Source organism: Podarcis filfolensis (genome assembly GCF_964270895.1).
Source record: "Podarcis filfolensis genome assembly, chromosome: 9".
In the NCBI taxonomy this organism is placed as follows: Eukaryota; Metazoa; Chordata; class Lepidosauria; order Squamata; family Lacertidae; genus Podarcis; species Podarcis filfolensis.
In genome coordinates, this window is record NC_139610.1 from 25,341,698 (window position 1) to 25,360,573 (window position 18,876).

Below are 18,876 nucleotides of genomic sequence, written 5' to 3' on the forward strand. Positions count from 1 at the left end.
GTAAGGTTTTGTTTTGTTTTGTTTTTTTAAATGTTGAATGTTTTGTTATGTTTTCATATATGTTGGAAGTTGCCCAGAGTGGCTGGGGCAACCCAGTAAGATGTGTGGGGTATAAATAGTAAAATTATCATTATGGAATAGGACGTCCCTACTTTCATTGGAGAAATGTTGGAGGTTATGTCATTGCTACCTACATGAAATTAGGGTGGGGCCTTCCTGCAGTTTCATGCTACAGGTTCCACAAGTCTGGGCATGATAGACCAATGATCTGACTAGATATATGCCAGCTGTCAGCTGCAGATTTCCTTAGACTGTTTTTTCATCACAGCGTATGGGACGCAGGTGGCGTTGTGGTCTAAACCACTGAGCCTCTTGGGCTTGCTGATTGGAAAGTCGGTGGTTAGAATCCCCGCGACGGAGTGAGCTCCCGTTGCTCTGTCCCAGCTCCTGACAACCTAGCAGTTCGAAAGCATACCAGTGCAAGTAGATGAATAGGTACCGCTGCGGCGGGAAGGTAAACAACGTTTCTGTGCGCTCTGACACTCGTCACGGTCCTCTGTTCACCATTAGCTGTTTAGTCATGCTGGCCACATGACCATGAAAGCTGTCAGTGGATAAACACAGGTTCCCTCGGCCTGAAAGTGGGATGAGTGCCACAACCCCATAGTCGCCTTTGACTTGACTTAACTCTCCTTGACTTAACATTTACCTTGACCATTATATTCAGGTCTCTGAGATGGAAGGTCAATTGTTTTGACTGAGGGGGCCAACTTTTAAGAAGGTAGTCTTTTATATGAGATACAGTGGTACCTTGGGTTAAGAACTTAATTTGTTCTGGAGGTCCGTTCTTAACCTGAAACTGTTCTTAACCACTTTAGCTAATGGGGCCTCCCGCTGCCGCTGCATGATTTCTGTTCTCATCCTGAAGCAAAGTTCTTAACCCGAGGTACTATTTCTGGGTTAGTGGAGTCTGTAACCTGAAGCGTCTGTAACCTGAAGTGTCTGTAACCCGAGGTACCACTGTAAACTTTGTTTATACTAAGCAAGTGTGATATTAGTTGTATAATACCTCAAGCACCCCCTCTCCTCATGTGTACCAGCCTAGGCCTTGCAATCACCATTTGAGTCTCTTCTTCGTGTGCCTCCTCCAGGTCTAGAGCAGAGCTTTCCTCCAGAGCTTTCCTCCAGAGAGGTCTAGAGCAGAGCTTTCCAAAGGGTTGAGAGGTTAAGGGTTGCAATTAGAGATGGAATCTACACACATATAAAATGCTTTTTAAAAAAAATGTTTTGAAAAATAGATTGAATTTGCCATAGGTCAGCATTGCCACCTAGTGTCTCATTTGTATATTGCACTTTACAACACACTTAAAATGTTTTATTTGCAGCTGTATAGCTGAGTCCACACATGTAAGCTTTATTATGTTCTACCTCTTCCAACAAGGTGAACTGGTTCTCTGTTAGTGTTGCAGTAAGGTCTAGTAGCATGGATAACCGCATGGTGTCGCTCTTTCTCTAACCCTCCCCCCTCCCCTTCCAATTTAAATGGGTACAGTAACTTTCTAGGAGCAGTTTAGAGAGGAAACCAAAGACAAAACCCCAAATCTTTCCCTGGATATGATGGGTTTGATAGCTGAAAACGTTAAAGTCGCTTAAATATGGTATGATTTATGAAGACCACGTGATTCAGTACAGAACAAGGTGAACTATAAATAGTGATGCACCTTGTAGATGCAGATAATGTCATAATATGATTTATGAGTAAGGATTCCAAAGCAGATAAAGGGGATTTTATATGCATCAATGATAAACTCTTAGAACTTCGGGCTTTAAAACTTTACAATATAGAGAGGGGATTAGATGGTATTTGTTTAGTAAATTGCTGAATAGTGATTAAAAGCGGCAAAGCAAAGCAATATGAGTAGAAAATAGGTTTGAAATGCATTCATGAGAAAGATTATAAATGAAGTGGGATTGCATGGAAAATAAAACAGCCTGCAGCTTGGTTGTTTCTCTCTTTTTCTTCCCTTGACAGTTAATTTTGGCCAGAAAATTAAATGGCAAAGGATGAATCCTCTCAAATATATATTTAAAAACTTTTAAGATTAGGGTAGCATTTAAAAGTTCCCTTTGCAAGAGTTAAATGTAAATCCTGAGATAAACTTTCTTCCAATATCCAGTATATGTTTTGCTTCGTTTTTTGCATGGGAAATCCTGTTGATGCAAACCAAGGTTGTAAAATTGCTGCACACCACCCAAATCTTCGACTGATGTGAGATTCCAGGTGCTCACCCAGGGCTTGTGTTTCCTTTTGGCAATGAGGCACAGCAGAGACTGTAGTGTCTTTAGGATATACAGTATGGTTTATTTACACATACATACAGCTTGAGGTTTACAGCATCAACACCCCAATAAGGTCTTGCTTCTCCCATAGCCACAGCCTTGGATTCAAACAGATGTTCAATATTGCTCTCTACTGTTTATCTCTCTCTGACAATGATTCAGGCAGGAGAGCTTGGGCTGCTGGTGTCCTCTTTCTCCCAGTCTAGACTTTTGCTACTTGTCCTCTATATGTGTATGGGCAATCTTTTCCGGAAGATATTTGTACTTTGAGGATATTGTGATCTAGCATGGTCATTTCTTCCTGCCTCTGTTTACTTCTCTCTAACTCTTGTTCTGCTCTTTGATGGCTGAGAACAGGCTTTAATTTGTTGGAAGGGTACCTTCTGCCCTTCTTTGATGTTAGACATTGTTTTTAGGAATGTGCGGTATTGGAAGAGGGGGCTAGTTAATAATTTGCACTAGCTAGTCGGGCAAGGCATGTAGGCTAACAAGTTGTTGTTTAGTCGTTAATCATGTCCGACTCTTCGTGACCCCATGGACCAGAGCACGCCAGGCACTCCTGTCTTCCACTGCCTCCCGCAGTTTGGTCAAACTCATGCTGGTAGCTTCGAGAACACTGTCCAACCATCTCGTCCTCTGTCGTCCCCTTCTCCTTGTGCCCTCCATCTTTCCCAACATCAGGGTCTTTTCCAGGGAGTCTTCTCTTCTCATGAGGTGGCCAAAGTATTAGAGCCTTAGCTTCAGGATCTGTCCTTCCAGTGAGCACTCAGGGCTGATTTCCTTAAGAATGGAGAGGTTTGATCTTCTTGCAGTCCATGGGACTCCCAAGAGTCTCCTCCAGCACCATAATTCAAAAGCATCAATTCTTTGGCGATCAGCCTTCTTTATGGTCCAGCTCTCACTTCCATACATCACTACTGGGAAAACCATAGCTTTAACTAGATGGACCTTTGTTGGCAAGGTGATGTCTCTGCTTTTTAAGATGCTGTCTAGGTTTGTCATTGCTTTTCTCCCAAGAAGCAGGCGTCTTTTAATTTTGTGAATGCTGGCACCATCTGTAGTGATCATGGAGCCCAAGAAAGAAAAATCTCTCACTGCCTCCATTTCTTCCCCTTCTATTTGCCAGGAGGTGATGGGACCAGTGGCCATGATCTTCGTTTTTTTGATGTTGAGCTTCAAACCATATTTTGCGCTCTCCTCTTTCACGTTCATTAAAAGGTTCTTTAATTCCTCCTCACTTTCTGCCATCAAGGTTGTGTCATCTGCATATCTGAGGTTGCTGATATTTCTTCTGGCAATCTTAATTCCGGCTTGGGATTCATCCAGCCCAGCCTTTCGCCTGATGAATTCTGCATAGAAGTTAAATAAGCAGGGAGACAATATACAGCCTTGTCGTACTCCTTTCCCAATTTTGAACCAATCAGTTGTTCCAGATCCAGTTCTAACTGTAGCTTCTTGTCCCACATAGAGATTTCTCAGGAGACAGATGAGGTGATCAGGCACTCCCATTTCTTTAAGAACTTGCCATAGTTTACTGTCTGCCTTGCCGTGGCAAAGGGGCTTGAATAACTCAGAGAAGCTATGAGCTATGCCATGCAGGGCCACCCAAGATGGACAGGTCATAGTGGAGAGTTTTGACCAAATGTGATCCACCTGGAGCAGGAACCGGCAAGCCACTTGAGTATCCCTGCCAAGAAAACTCCATGGACAAAGACAACAGACTAACAAGTTAGCTATCTATAAATCGGATGGTTTGGGGGCATAGTTCAGAGAAGCTCGTGCATGGACTGATAAATCGCAGGGCCATCCAACCTGAGGCTACATGGGGTCACTTCATCACTTGAGGGCTTCCCAGTGGCAGATCAAAGTGCTTGCTTGGTAATGTATATAATGCTTGCAGCTTAGAATAAAATCTTTAATCTTCTCACTCACTTGTGTCTGTATTGCTTCTGAATCTCATTAAAAAACCACCTTGCATTTAGCAAGACAATATACCACCAGTCTCTGTACAAAGTAAGGCACACTTATTCATGATTTTGTAACCTCCAGAGTAGACTGCTATAATGCTCTCTGTGTAGAACTGCCATTCAAAAGCATCTGTTTATGTATTGGACTGTGATAGTTAAGGTATCCTTATCTTCTTTGTTGTTGTGATGATTGGTATAAGAGGCGCTGGAGTTGTATGCAAGTAAAGAAGCTGGTCATTGTTCTCTTTTTGGTTCTTTAAAACCCATAATTGAGAGGCTTAAAAAACAACAACCCCACAGACCAAAAACAAAGCATTTAGAATTTATTATCCTAGTACTGCAGTGGTCTGCACTGGTTGCCAGTTTGCTGTCTGGCTCGATTCAAGGAGCTCATTCTTATACTTAGAAGCCTAAGTCCCTTGGGACCTGAGTATCTGAAAGATTGCCAGGTAAAAAATTATGACAATGGGGACTCTCTACTCATAACAGGTTTGTAGCCATGAAGAGACTCTATGAGTTGTTGAACCTGGAAGACTTTACAAGGACCAGGGAGTATCACTTGACCTGTTTTGACCTACTGCTGTTGAGGAACATTCTCCTTTTGGCCAAAGGTGGCCGGTGATGCACAAGCCAAATCCATGCCTGACAACTTCCAGAATTTGATACTGACTTCAGTCCGCTGCTGACGACCATGCAATCTGGCTCTGGACAAACAGACAACCTGTTTATTGTGCACTCATCCTGATTAGTTGCACACAGCTTACACAGAGGATAGATTATATTTGGTCTTAACTGAGCATTTCTTTGCAGGCTGATTATATGACAACGTGCATTCACCCTGATTTGTTTGCAAGGCGTCTTTCTCTTAATAACTTGTTTGTCCCACATGTTTAAATGCATTTTCCTGTCACTTTCCTATCACCAAAGTCTGTTTCTTTTTAAAAGTGGATTTGTTGCACTGGGACATCAAGCACTTTACTCCATTCAGTTGTTCAAACCTACATTTCTTGGTATGCCTTCAAATCCTTCAGCCAAAATACTGCCAGTCTGGAGGCGCCCTCTGTCAAACTTATGTTTAGTCCCCATCAAGTTCTGAGGAAGTCTTTTTTCCGCCAGGTAAACATTGACCTGCCATTCCTCTTCTTTGTTTTGTTAACGTTGATGCAAATTAATAACAGAGTTGAAATGTCACTGGACACAGGGAGAAGGCCACACATTCAGCTGGTCTTCTGTGTTTTGGTCTAGCAAGGATAGCTTTGTTTGCTTGATAAAGTGAGCAGGTGTGATATTAGGACTCTGAAAGAGCTGTCCTCTTATGAAGTTAGTTTTCTTGCTAGAACAGAACCATGGCTCCGCATTGTCAACTCCCCACAGGCAGAATGTGTTCTTGTGTTGATTTTCTGTTTGATAAAGATTACAGTCTTCATAATGAGAAATTCCTCCCCAAAGCACCCATTTTCCTTGAGCTGTTGTTATGGTTTTTATATTCTTGGAGCTTTTTGGAGAGTATCGTTAGGCCTTTGAAAATGAAAACAAGTGGGAATTCTAAACCTGCAGTTATTTGAATACTGGCAGTTTATTTTCTGCCAGGGATTTCTGCAGTCCCATAGCATATGTGATGGAACACTCCCAAGTGGAAGCACGACAATTTGCTTACGCTGGCAGTCTCTCTGCTTTGTAACTTTGCAAGTGGAGGGTGCTGTTTGATGCACAGAATTGAGTCTTTCTAGCTCACAGAAAGTATATTGGATTGGTTTCTCAAATGAAGGCCCTGCTGAGTCAGGCTAAAGGCCCATCTCAGCCAATGCTCTCTTTCCAACTGTGGCCAGGCAGATGCCTCTGGGCTTAATGAGCGATGGCTTTTCTTTCTTATTTGTCCCCGACAGAGCTTTGCTGCCTCTTCTCTAGAAGGTTCCATTAACTATAATGATGAATTTACCTCCACGGTGTACATGCAAGGCACACGGTCTCTCGCAAAGAATCCTGGGAACTGTAAGGGTGCTGGGAATTGTAGGTTTGTGAGGGGTAAACTGCAGTTCACATGATTCTTTTGGGGGAAGCCGTGTGCTCTAAATGCATGTTAAATGTATGGCGTGGATCACCCATGAATCCTTTTGCATATTTCAATGAGTGCTGAAACAGGAAGGATGAGTCATGTTTCCTATGCTTCCTTACAAAAATATTTCTAAAGGGAACTGATGCATCTCACCAGTGGAAAGATGCAGAGATAGCATGTGCACTTCATTGAGTACATTCTATGGAGAACATTCCAGGCACAGGCACCTAGGGTTGCCATATTCACAACAATGAAAAATTGTTGATTATTTTTTTGGGGGTCATAGTTGTTGAGCTTTTCTTGGGAACTGGCAGGGACTGTGCTGAGGCGGGCTGCACTAAGGAAGAATGGTGGGAGCCATCCCATCCTTCTGATCCTGATCCTGACTCTTCCCAGGAGGAGGAGGACAGTATAGACTTGGAACAGTGGTTTGCAGAGGGGCATACTTCAGAAGGCAGAAGCTGGGAAATACTGGATGGGGAACAGCTAGCAGAAGAAACACTGGAAGAGAGAGACTTAACAGATTCACAGTCTCTGGACAGCATTCCTCCACTCAGCCCAAGGTCAAGAAGAGCTCAGAAAATCTCAGAACAGAAAGCACAGAAGGCTCAGAGGGTACAAGCTCATATTACAAGATGTAGGAGTGATGCAGAGCAGGGGTGTCCAACTGGTTGACAGCGATTGACAGGTCTATCCCCGAATGAGCGTGGATCCTTATTGTTTGTGTTGTTTAGAATCATGTCTCCGCCCCTCCCCCTAGTCTTTCCCTGCATCGCGTTTAGTGATTAATTGTTCCTTTGTTGTCTGCTGTAGCGTTGCGTTCACCTCTTAGCGGCTGTGTTGATGGTGAGCAATTAAATTCTGCACATTTACTGTTTAAAAAAGGTCAACAACTTTGGGAAGCCCCCATAAAATAGCTCAACAACTCTGAACCCCCTCCCTCCCAAATGGGTAGATCACTGCCAGTCCCGTCCCCCGCCGGGAGTAGATTGCAGTCTCTTGGGAGTTGGACATCCCTGACATAGAGTAATAGGGACGGAAGGGGGTGTGATCCTTAATTGGGAGGCCACCATTCTGGTTAGATGCCTTCTTTTGTCCTTCGCTGTGTTTATTAAAAAACTATCTGGTAAGTATTCCCTTTCGTTTGATCTGCTCATTTACAGCCACGGGGGAGGAAGCCAATTCCCCAAAGCCTGATAGGAAGATCACAAAAACCCCCACGTTTTGGGGCTTTTATTGGATTTTTAAAGAATTTTTTAAAAACTGGCCTACTTGCCATTAGTCCGGGTTTCCCCGGACATTTTGCTGATTCAGCAAAAAACCTCCCGGATGCCATTTTGCAGCTCAGTTCCCAGATGACAGCCCTACCTTATACCAAATCAAACCAGTGGTTTGCCTAGCTCAGTATTGTCTTTATTGACTGTCACTGGCTCTCCAGAATTTTGAACAGGAATCTGTCTCAGCCCAGTGTGGAGACACCGAGCCTCAGGACTGGAACCTTCTGCATGCCAGACAGGTGTTCTACTACTGAGTTATGATCCTTCCCCCAAAGAGGCCATTAAGAAGTTGTGTGAAAGATCCGAATCATGAGCTGAGGAGAAAGTTCCAACCCTTGACAACAATTCAGTGCTGGCACAAGATGTCTTGCTTCCTGAGGCAAAGGGCAAGACACTGAGCCCTCCCATTGCCATGTACAGAAACCAACTCAACTGGTAGCTGGATTTATATCTACACACTAGGAGTGGGAAAGCATCACCCAATCCATCACACATAAAACAGCAGACTAGCTTAGGGGGGCACAGAAAGGCTGTGTGAGAGAACTCTGTCCTCTAACACATGAGCTGAGGGACGGTAGAAGAGTAATATGCTGCCCTACAGCATCTGCTGCCTGAGGGGGCTACCTCATTCTACCTAATGGGAGAGTTGGGCCTGCAACAATGGTGAAACTGCAAATGCTTTAAAATATTTTTTTCTTGCTTTCAGGCATGTGGTCCCAAGCATGCTATATTTGAACGTAGGTCTCATTGGAAATGAATGGGGTTTGCTTTGGAGTTAACTTGTTTAGGGCTGACGGGTAAGAAATAGTGTTGTGACCTGGAGGCACCATGGCTGATTACATACATGGTCCGTGTGTACTTTATCCCTGTAGGATTGTGATGTGCTTGGCGTATTCATTGCATATCCCTGTGAAAATCAGCTTTCACTTTCAGCCCCCTATGGCATTAGTGAAATGTAGACTCCAGACGACCTGTTTATTGAGCATTAATCCTGATTTGCTTGCATGGAGTCCAGCCTTGACGGTTTGTTCTGATTTTTCTGCAGGGCAGTTATAGAGCAATGAGCATTCATTTAGATTTGCTTACAGGGTGTTTCTACATCTATCCATTAATTGTTTGCTCATTCCACACTTTCCCCCATAACTTTCCTACCTGCAAACCCCCCTCTTTTTTGAAGTGGATTTGTTGCACTACAGCAACAGAGCGCTTCAAACCACTTTAATTGTGCGGAGCTAAATTTTTGGCATGCACTTGAATTCCTCCCAACCAAACACTGACAATGTGGAGGCAACCATAACAGAAGTAGCACTATTCTTTTGTTACTTTCTCCCTCGGCTTTTACGTTTGCTCTGAAGGTTAATGAGCAGTCATGAATCTTAACAAATGTGCTGTGTGCTAGTGTGCAGCCACCCTCAAACTTGATAGTTCTTGATGGTTTCATGTTTCCTCTTATCTCAGTGCTGTCAGATCTACTTAGTTTTCATTCTAGTACCGATTCATGCCTTACCAGTGACATTGGCTTTCTTCCAGTTCCAAATCGGCATCTTTCAACTTGAAAGCTGGCGGCAGTGGGAGTGAAGGTTTTCCATTTATCTGTGACGTAGGCAGTCACAATGAGCTCTATCGGACCCCGCCTAATAGCTTTGACCCTGACCTAGAAGGAGAGCTTTTCCTCCCCCCCCAGGTCTTTTAATGGTGTGAAGTTGTACAGTCTCGAAAGGAGTCTCAATTTAGTTTCCCAGCAGAAGAGGCTGACTTGCGTGTGGCTCTTTTGAGATATGAGTTTCTTTTGAGTGAAGATAATGAAACCCATTTCAGTCAGCTCCGAGGATAAGAGCACCTTAGAAGTATATTAGGAATGCATCTATGCACTGAGCAATGCGCATTTTAATGTCGTAAGTGGATCTTTATTTGTTTAAAATTGATACACGGCACAGGAGCTGTGTACTGCATCGGAAATGTCAGACAGGGAAAGTGCCAGAAGGACGAGGAGATATTAATAGGGGTTTGCATAAGCCCAATAACGTTGCAAAAAGTAAAATAATGTTTCTTTCTGGCAGTAATTCAGAGCTCCTTCCTTCCTTCCTCGCCCTATTGATTTTCAACTACATGATCAATGATTTGAGGCGCCTTCCCATTTGTTACCTTTTCCTATATGTTAATTTGCTTTGTTTTATCATTGGGTAACGAAAGATTTGCAACACTTGGGTCGGAATAAAAACACAGATGGAAAAGAATAATAATGCACAAATGATCTAAGCCGAGTTTACATCAGGGGTGCAGAACCAGCAACCTGTGGATTGGATGCGGTCTGTAATGGTCTCCATCCAGCCCACAGCATCCCTTCATGACCTCCACAGAAGTGGAGTTTTAGGCTGAAAAAAGCCTTGTATTAGAGCAACCCAAAGCCTAATTGTGTAGGCTGCTTTTTTGGGGTGTGTGCGCGTGCGCTACAGCTGAGGAGGAAAAGATTGACAATCCCCTCCCTGGATGTTCTGACTTCCCACTAGAAAATGGCCACAGATGCTACCCTTAGGCATGTCAACAGTCTTCTATTGGCACCACTGCCCCCTTTTCTTTAAAGGAGGCATTTTTTGGCATGGGAGGCCATAGCACACAGGGAAGGGATAACCTTTCCCATGCACTGCACCCCCTTGCTTGCATGGTAGCCCCCGTGCTGCAATTCGGCTTGGAAGTACAGCTGCTTCCCAAGCCTAACTGCGGCGCATAAGTGGGGCCTTTTTTGGGGGAGGTGGGGGGGCCCTTCCTGTGTGCTATGACACGCCTCCGGCTGAAATGGCCATGCTGCGGTTTCCGTTAAGATGACCTCTCCTGGCTTTTAGGCTTGAACATAACTAACAGGCTGTTTTCCAGCCTGATTAATTACTGGGAGGCAGGGGAAAGTGTGTGTGTGTGTGTGTGTGTGTGTGTGAGAGAGAGAGAGAGAGAGAGAGAGAGAGAGAGAGAGAGCGCCACAGGAACATAGGTCAATGGACTGCTGGGTAATGCAGCTTCCTATCTAGCTCAGTATAGTCTATACCAGGGGTATATCAGCTATCAGCAAACCTTTTCAGCAGGGGGCCGGTCCACTGTCCCTCAGACATTGTGGGGGGCTGGACTATATTTTGGAAAAAAAGAGAACAAATTCCTATGCCCCACAAATAATTTCATTGTAATTAATTGTTAATTTCATTGTACACAGGTTGTACATTGACAGTAAAGGTATTATTATTATTATTATTATTATTATTATTATTATTATTATTATTACTACCCAGAGATGCATTTTAAACAAAAGGACACATTCTACTCATGTAAAAACATGCTGATTCCTGGACCGTCCGTGGGCCGGATTTAGAAGGCGATTGGGCCGCATCCGGCCCCCGGGCCTTAGTTTGCCTACCCATGGTCTATACTGACTAGCAGAGACTCTCAAGGGTTCCAGGCAGAAGTCTTCCTTCTGCTCTACTTAGAGAATCCAGGTATTGAATTCGGTCACTTCTGCATGCAGATCAGATGCCCGACTACTGAGCTGTGGCCCTTCCCTATGCCCACTCTACCCCACCCACTCTTGTTTTGTTTGTGCTATTGCTGGCATTCACCCTCCGGGGGTTATGTGGCCCCTGGACCAGAAAAAGTTCCCCCGCCCGATTTACATCCTCGCAGAGGATGAAGTGGATTACAATTCCCCCCTCGTTGGAATTTTCAGGCAGTATGCCTTCTTAGCCATTTAATCAGGCTTTCTTTTGTTTCTAATTTCTCTCTTTCTAGAGGTATAAAAACCCTGCAGTCAGCTTCCGTTGGGGCTCATTTGGAGCAGAGGTGGAGTTTGATGCCAGCACAAATCAAGGCTTCCTGTCCCGAACTGCTGAATCCATCCCTCTCTGATGCTGATGCATCTGTGTTTTGGCTTCCTGCCATTGCTCTCCCCTGCCCACCTCCAGCGCCTGCCCAGTCATTGTGCCAATAACTGTTACCTGAGAAGTGTCCAGTTATTCTGGTTATTAAGCAGTAAGTCACAGTTGGCTGAACTTACCGGCCCTCGTCGCAGTGTGCCAAATTCTTTGTAGGGCGGATGGTTGCCAGACAAATTGCTCCCAGGCAAGTAGGGTGTTTGGAGAGATTTTCACATGGCTGAAAAATCATGCCCAAGGTAGCATTCACGCAGTGTGTCTTGTGCGTATGAAATGTCAAGATGCAATTGGATTGCAGCTTTCAGCCTCGGTATTTTGTGACATAAACTTCACTGAAGCAGGAGTTTTCCTACTAGTTGCTCACACCTGCCAAGCATTATAATCACTTTATTATTTTTCCACATCCTACGAACCTGAAACCAGTCTGAGGCTCCAGTTACACGTGTCTTCAAATGTGAACCTGTCCCAGTCAGATTTAGATTGGCTAAACTAGACAATATATTAAATATGTGGTTACATATGCATATAATATCTTTATTTTATTTTTTAAAGTGGAGACAGGTAATCATTTAGCTACCTGGATGTTTCCAGGCCATATGTTGTCTTGAAGATAAACACCAGCACCTTGAATTGCCCCCAGAAACAGACCCAGAACCAGGGCAGATGTTTGGGCATCAGTGAGATATGATCCCAACTTTTACTCCCAGTTAGCAGCTTAGTATTTTGGACTAACTGCAATTACTGGAATATCTTCAAAGGCAACCAACATGCAACACATAATCTAAACTCGAGGTTAAGGTGGCCATGTTCCCTCTTTTCAGAGAAGAGCTGTCAAAGGAGAGTCCTCTGTTTATAGGGCTGTCCTGTGCTTGCCCAGTTTACAGATAAAGAATAATAAAAGGGGGCACTGAGATCTTGAAGTTACCCGTCAACACTTAGCACCAGGGCAGCAGACTAACCAGGCACACAGGTCACCTGGTCTTCCACAGCATGCTGAGATGCATTTCTATTTAAATTATAATATTCTCTATCTATCTATCTTAGTCTCTGAACAATGTGAGATTCCAGAGGTACTTACCCAGGGTTCATGTTTCCTCTTGGAATGAGACATAGTGGAGACCGTGGTGCCATTATGATATATGGTTTATTTACACACATATATAACTTGAGCCTACGATGAAGGGGTTCACCACATTAACATCCTCAAAGGGTCTTGGTTGTCTTGTAGCTGAAGCCTTGGATTTAAACATTGCTTTTAAAAGTTGTACGCTCTCTCTCTCTCTCCCCCCCCCCCAGCTCGCTGCTTTATTTCCAGGTCATATCACTGCAACTCAACTCCAAATTCTTGCTTTGTCCTACTAACTAACTGTGAGAACTACAAACTAGGGGAGGGGACCTGCACAGAGCCCCTTTCCTTTGTTCCCCTTAATGGCCCATCACACAGGTGATCATCTCATCAGGAATCTTGCCTGGCTTATATTTTAACACTTGCTGGATTCAACGGTTAGAAGGATTTCATATACAGCTTACTTCATCCCCTCCAAAAACTCATAAACACATGCAAATTTTATGCAAAAAATGTGTCCTCTTTGGTCGTCTTCTGCTAGCAATGAGAAAGTTGCAAGCCTAGTGTATTTCTCTCAACACTGAATAAACTAATGTCTGCAGCTGCTTATCACTTGAACTCACCTCCATTTTAATTGCAAGTTGGTTAGATACACTTTTTTTAGAGGACTCCTCTCATTTCAGCCACACCGATCAAACATGGAAGTTGCTTCTCAGGATGATTTTTAATCTATCAAACAGGAGGCATAAACATATTCCTGCCCTTTTCAGTTTCAAGCATCAGATTAAATTAAATGGGGAAACTAACAGCACTATTGCCATTAGTTTTGCACAGAAGGCGAACACAATGTCGCCTTTGCTTCTGGCAGAACTGTATTTAGGGAGGTTGGTAAAGCACTGAAAGTGTATTTCTTTAGAATGTTCTCCAGTACAAATTGTACAATCCTTTTTTTAACCAATTAGTGAATGTTAGAAGAACACATGGAGGAAAAGCAGGAAAGAACCCATAACAGTTTTCTTACCAATGTTTCACCACTGTCACTGGATATACCGAACTCTGGAAACCTCAGTTCAGCTTGTGGCTCTTTATGGATGTTTCTCAATGATAGGAAACATAATGTGGGCTCCATCAATGGCCCAAACACTTGAGTGAATTCTGAAGCATCTCTTGAGGTTTTCCTGCTCTATCTAACCTATATTACAAGCCCACCTTATGATAATGTATGTGAAGTAAGTTGCACACATGAAATGCGCTTGATGCTGATATCTAGTTGTGGGTAGATTTGCCAACTCTAGACAATTCTGGTACTGAGGTGGGGCCAGGAGGAGAGTTTGGAGATGCAAATGCTATGTATGGACCTTCTGTGTAAAAATAAGGAAAAGGGGACTAGGGTGTATGCTGTTACATTTCCTTTAGGGTAACTGGGTTTACTCTGGGTAAAACTGAGTTGAATACTACCCATTGTGTGTGAGGTGAGAAGAAAGTTCATCTTTTCATGTGGAGTTATATCTGTAATGACTCATTAATGGATGAAAGCCATCAAATTAGGAACAGGCTTGTTTGAACCAGCATTAATCCCCCTTTAGAAGGAATAAGGCCCTGGTTGTATCCTCCCCACATCAGTACTCTTTCACCAGCCAATGTTAGTCGAGACCCAGATCTGGTACCTGCCTACAGATGCATTGGACTTTGAACAGAGGACATGTGAATTATGAAACAATATGCTGAGGCCATGTTCTTGAATGGCAGCAAGTCAGTATGTCAAGTCCCCAGTCCAGGGTCAATCCACTTGTCCAAAGTCCAAAGAGAAGCACATTCCCACAGAGATCCTGAAGCATCCATGCTGAGGTCTATCAACATGGGCAGTTGAGCAGATATAACACCTCAGCTCTGCTTCCCTTTTGTTTCTTGCATGCTGACTGCAGCATCTGGGCTTGATGAGGCAGGTGGCCCTCACCTGTTCTGGGCCTACTCCAGCTGAGGAATCACCCCCCCTCCTCCCAGAGCTAGTGAGCCCCACCTGGCCAGCTAGGGAGCTGGGCTGTGGGCCCTTGACTGCCTCAGCCTCCAAAAGTACCACTCCCACTGCTCCCTATACCTCAGAGCCTGTTGTGTTTGTGGCCACAGGGGCCCCTCTGGCTCTGGTGATGGATCCCACTGCTGTGGTTCCCCTGCACTAACCCCCACCTCATCATCCTTCATCACCCCATGAGTCCTTCCTACACCAACCTCTCCTTCCCCAGTTTGCCCTGGCGTGTCCCAGTCCCTGCTATACCCCTTGCCAGGGTCCTCTTCCTCCTCCCCATTGTCCTGCCAGCTCACAACACCATGTTTAAATCTCATTTGTTGTACGCACCCTTGACAACGGCTCTGCGGCAGAAATGGGATTTGCACACCTATACAAAAACACAGCAGAAGGTAAGATGAACAGAGGACTTTGCCGCTGTTCACATTTTTAAGAGCTTTAATCAAAATCTTTATGCCACTATCTGGCTTCGTGGGTGATTAGAGTCACAATTGGCAGCCTCTGTGGGGATTCTTCTGCTACGAAGCATTACACAAGCTGCACGAAGGATGCATAGTATTCCTCTGCCTCAGCTTGTGTGTTTTGATATCTATGCTCCGGTGCGAACTCTGAATGGGTTTTGAGATGGGCCATTTTGCTCTTAAAGGGCAATAACAATGACCCTTTTCTATAGGAATGGGGCTCATGTGCTTTGCTGAGGTTCTCTTCCCAACATTCTCTAAGTGACTCTGCTCTCTGTAAATAAATCTGCTTGTGGCCTTTTGGTCTCTATATAATGAAAGATGGATAACAGTAGACTTATTTATTAGCTTGCTATTCTTTAGGAGCCAGGGTGCTATTTGTTACGTCTACAGTAAACGCTTTATAAATGTCCAGACGGAAAGGAGTGCAAGGGTGAATGTGGAGCATTACACCCTCTCCTTTCTGTGGCTCCCTTTGTCTTCGACAAGGTGTAAGGAAGGGCTTTGAAGTCCTGGGAAAAGTTGGCAGTGGAAAGAGTTCAGAAATAACCTCATGTGGAGATTGGATTTTTCAAGCCTTAATGAACAGCTTTTGCATTATAATACACATAACACACAGAGCTGCTTTTTGTTGAAGAGGTGCTTTTTGTGATCTCCTCTCATTATATATAAATTTAAATTCTGAGTTTCTCTAAATGATATAATGGCCTATCCTCCTCACTAGCCTCAGGTAATGGAGCAGGAGGCTGTCATTTCTTGGTGTTGATGGAAAGATTGTTGGTACATGGTCAGAAGGATGGTTTGCTTTTTAAATATTGCTTTACAGGCTGTATGGGTGCATTTCTAGTCAAAGTCCTACAATTACTAGAATGAATAACATTGCTTGTCTATGCTAAACTCCACTGCTAAAGATTGAACTATAACCTTCAGATCTGCAGTATTTATATTTAGATGTAGTTGGAGGGTTAGGGCAGATCAGCAAATTCTGGATGTGCTGCTGCTAAATTATCCGTCTGGAAATACCCAGAGTCAGTTGTGAACTGATCTTTTGGCAAAAGTCTACCCTGTGCTCCTCACATGCCACTCTTTTAGATTTGGCTGTTAATGAGGGTTGCTAATAAGGTCCTCCCAATGCACTACGGCATTACTGAGCACAAAAAATTAACCAGCCCTGCTGATTGTAGCAGTGATTATAGCTATAATACATAATTTGGGCTTTTTTTTCATGCTTAGCATTTGTTTTTTTTATACGGAGGGAAAGTTTAGATGCATCTTCCAGGCTTGACTCGACTCTTGCCAAAATATAATTAGTCACAGCGAGTCATTTTTGTGTGTTGTCTAAGATACGCTGTAGTTCAAAGCTAGAAAGGGACTGAAAGATGAAGAAGGCCCCTGTGATGCTTTATAAGGGACTAAATATTTTGAGGTTTTTCTTCTAGGATGAAAAGCAGAGGCCACAGTGCAAGAGAAATGGATTTACAATGTACAGAGAAGGCAGGGTGTGAGAGAATACCGCTTACATACTGTGCACTCTTTATTATTCTCTTCCTTGAGCAAAATGCAGAGGCCAGCCCAATCCATGAGAGACAAGAGTGATTTAGTGATTTCAGAACAGCCTAGGGGCCAAAGGATATTCTGAGTTTTAATTTTGGTCTGGCGTGGACTCTCTCCCTTTGTGTCCAGCTTAATTGGTCTGGCGCGGATGTTTGGAGACCTGGGAAATGCATTATTCTTGGGGCGTAGGTACAAGCTTATTAGTTTATGTTTACTTAGGTTTTATTGTGCAAAAGCATCGCTAGAAGCATATTCAGAGTTATTTTATCTGTAATGATCCTTTCTCCCCCCTCCTTTTCTTCCTCTGCGCCTCACCCATACACGAAACATCACTCATTCCTTGTTTTCGTGGTTTCACGTACTCCTACATAATTTACCTAGCTTGTCATTCTTGATTGAATAGGTCTGCTGCTGCCTCTTGTGTCTTATCCTTTCAGAACCGAAGACTGCAGCGTACATAGCAGAGCTCGCTGAGCTGTATGAAAGTCAAACCTTTTGCTCTGGTAGAAACTAATAAGACTAACAATAGCAATGCTCTGCTCACTTATGCACTGTGAGATATGGAAATGAAGAATTCCATTGCTACATTTATCAAACACCAAATCAGTGCTAGCATGAGACCATCTCTGGAGCCCAAGCTTGTCAGCCTTTGTTCCTGGAATCTGTTTTCGGAGCCATGAAATAGACAAGAGCTTCTGAGCATGTATAGCTTTTAAGGCAGGTTAGAACTTTGCAAATTCAAACAAATTCAGCACTATCAAATGAGGTGCCTGTTGCTGTATCTTCTTCTTCTTCTTCTTCTTTGGCAATCACTCGTAGCTGAGTAAGATTGTCTTCCATAAACACAGTTTTAACAATGAGTCCGTAAGTGGCTGTGGAGGCCAATTCTGGATCCCCAGTCCTTTCACAGTGGGGACATTGGTTTCCTGGTGGGAGTTGATCATGGTGTGGATTTGCCAAGCGTGCCTTCCTCTTAGCACGTTTCTCCCTTGCGTCCTGAGTTCAAATGTCTTCAAAGCCCATCACACCTTTGGTAAAGGCTGTTCTCCAACTGGAGCTCTCACAGGCCAGTGTTGCCTATTGCTGTATAGGTGTAGTCTATATACCTTTGACTAGAAGTCATCCCTACAGAATCCATCCAGTAAACCCCAAACTACTCTTGCTTTGTCCTCTTTGTTGCCTGTTTTCATCACCCTTAAAACCTCAGATTTAGACGGTCATGAAGGTCACTGAATTGAGGCCCACCTCATACTCTTTATCTTATGCCGCCTTCTCACCACTCCCCCATGCTATATGACCTCCTCTGCTTCAGAGGTGACCATCCTTTTTTCTGATGAGGACTGCATTTTCTTGTGAGTAATCTGTCAGGGACTGCATGATGGTGGTGGGCAGGGACAGGGCTAAAGGTTGGTGGTGCCACTGTTCTCTTTTTTTAATTTTACCCTTCCCTCTCCCTCTCCTTCACTTCCAATTTTTCCCTCCTTGCCATCCATGTGAAATCAGGCTGAGGTCTATAGGTTGCCCATTCTTGGTCCAACAGGTTGCCCATTTTTGTGGTGATGATAAACAGTAATGGCTCACATGCATGCTATCCTGAATTCTTTGGAGGAAAGCTGGGATACTGCTGCTTCCACCAGACTTTACAGAGCAGACCTCACAATCTCTATTCAGAAATAAGTCCTATTAAATTCGGTGGGGCTTAGTGCAGGTAAGTGGGATTAGGTCTGAAGCCCTTGTGGTTTTAGAACCAACAAGGAACTGCATCCAACTTGGGTGTGGCTACAGAGGATGAGCTATTTAGAAGTCAGCTGGTTTTCTAATAATAACTGGAAGCTACTGGAAGCCAAAGCACTGGTATAATATGTTTGCAGGAGCTTTCTCTTAAAAAGAAAGATAAAATATGACTTGAATTCAGATACCTGACATAAACCAAACCAGAAAGTGCCCAAAATTATCACTGAATAGAAGGAATGGGGGAAGAATATTGTTGAAGATACCATTGACTGCTACACATTTTCTGTAGGATTTTCAGAGTATACTAGGAACTATTGCCATGGCAACTAGAGCAGCATTGCAATTGGAATTGCAGTGTATCTGCAAGGAAGTGATGCCATTCCTTCTCATGTTCATGTTTCCCATCTGCCAGGAAAGGGCATTGTTGTTTCGGGAGAGGTAAACTTATTATCTCACATAACTACTGCTGGCAAAGTGTAGA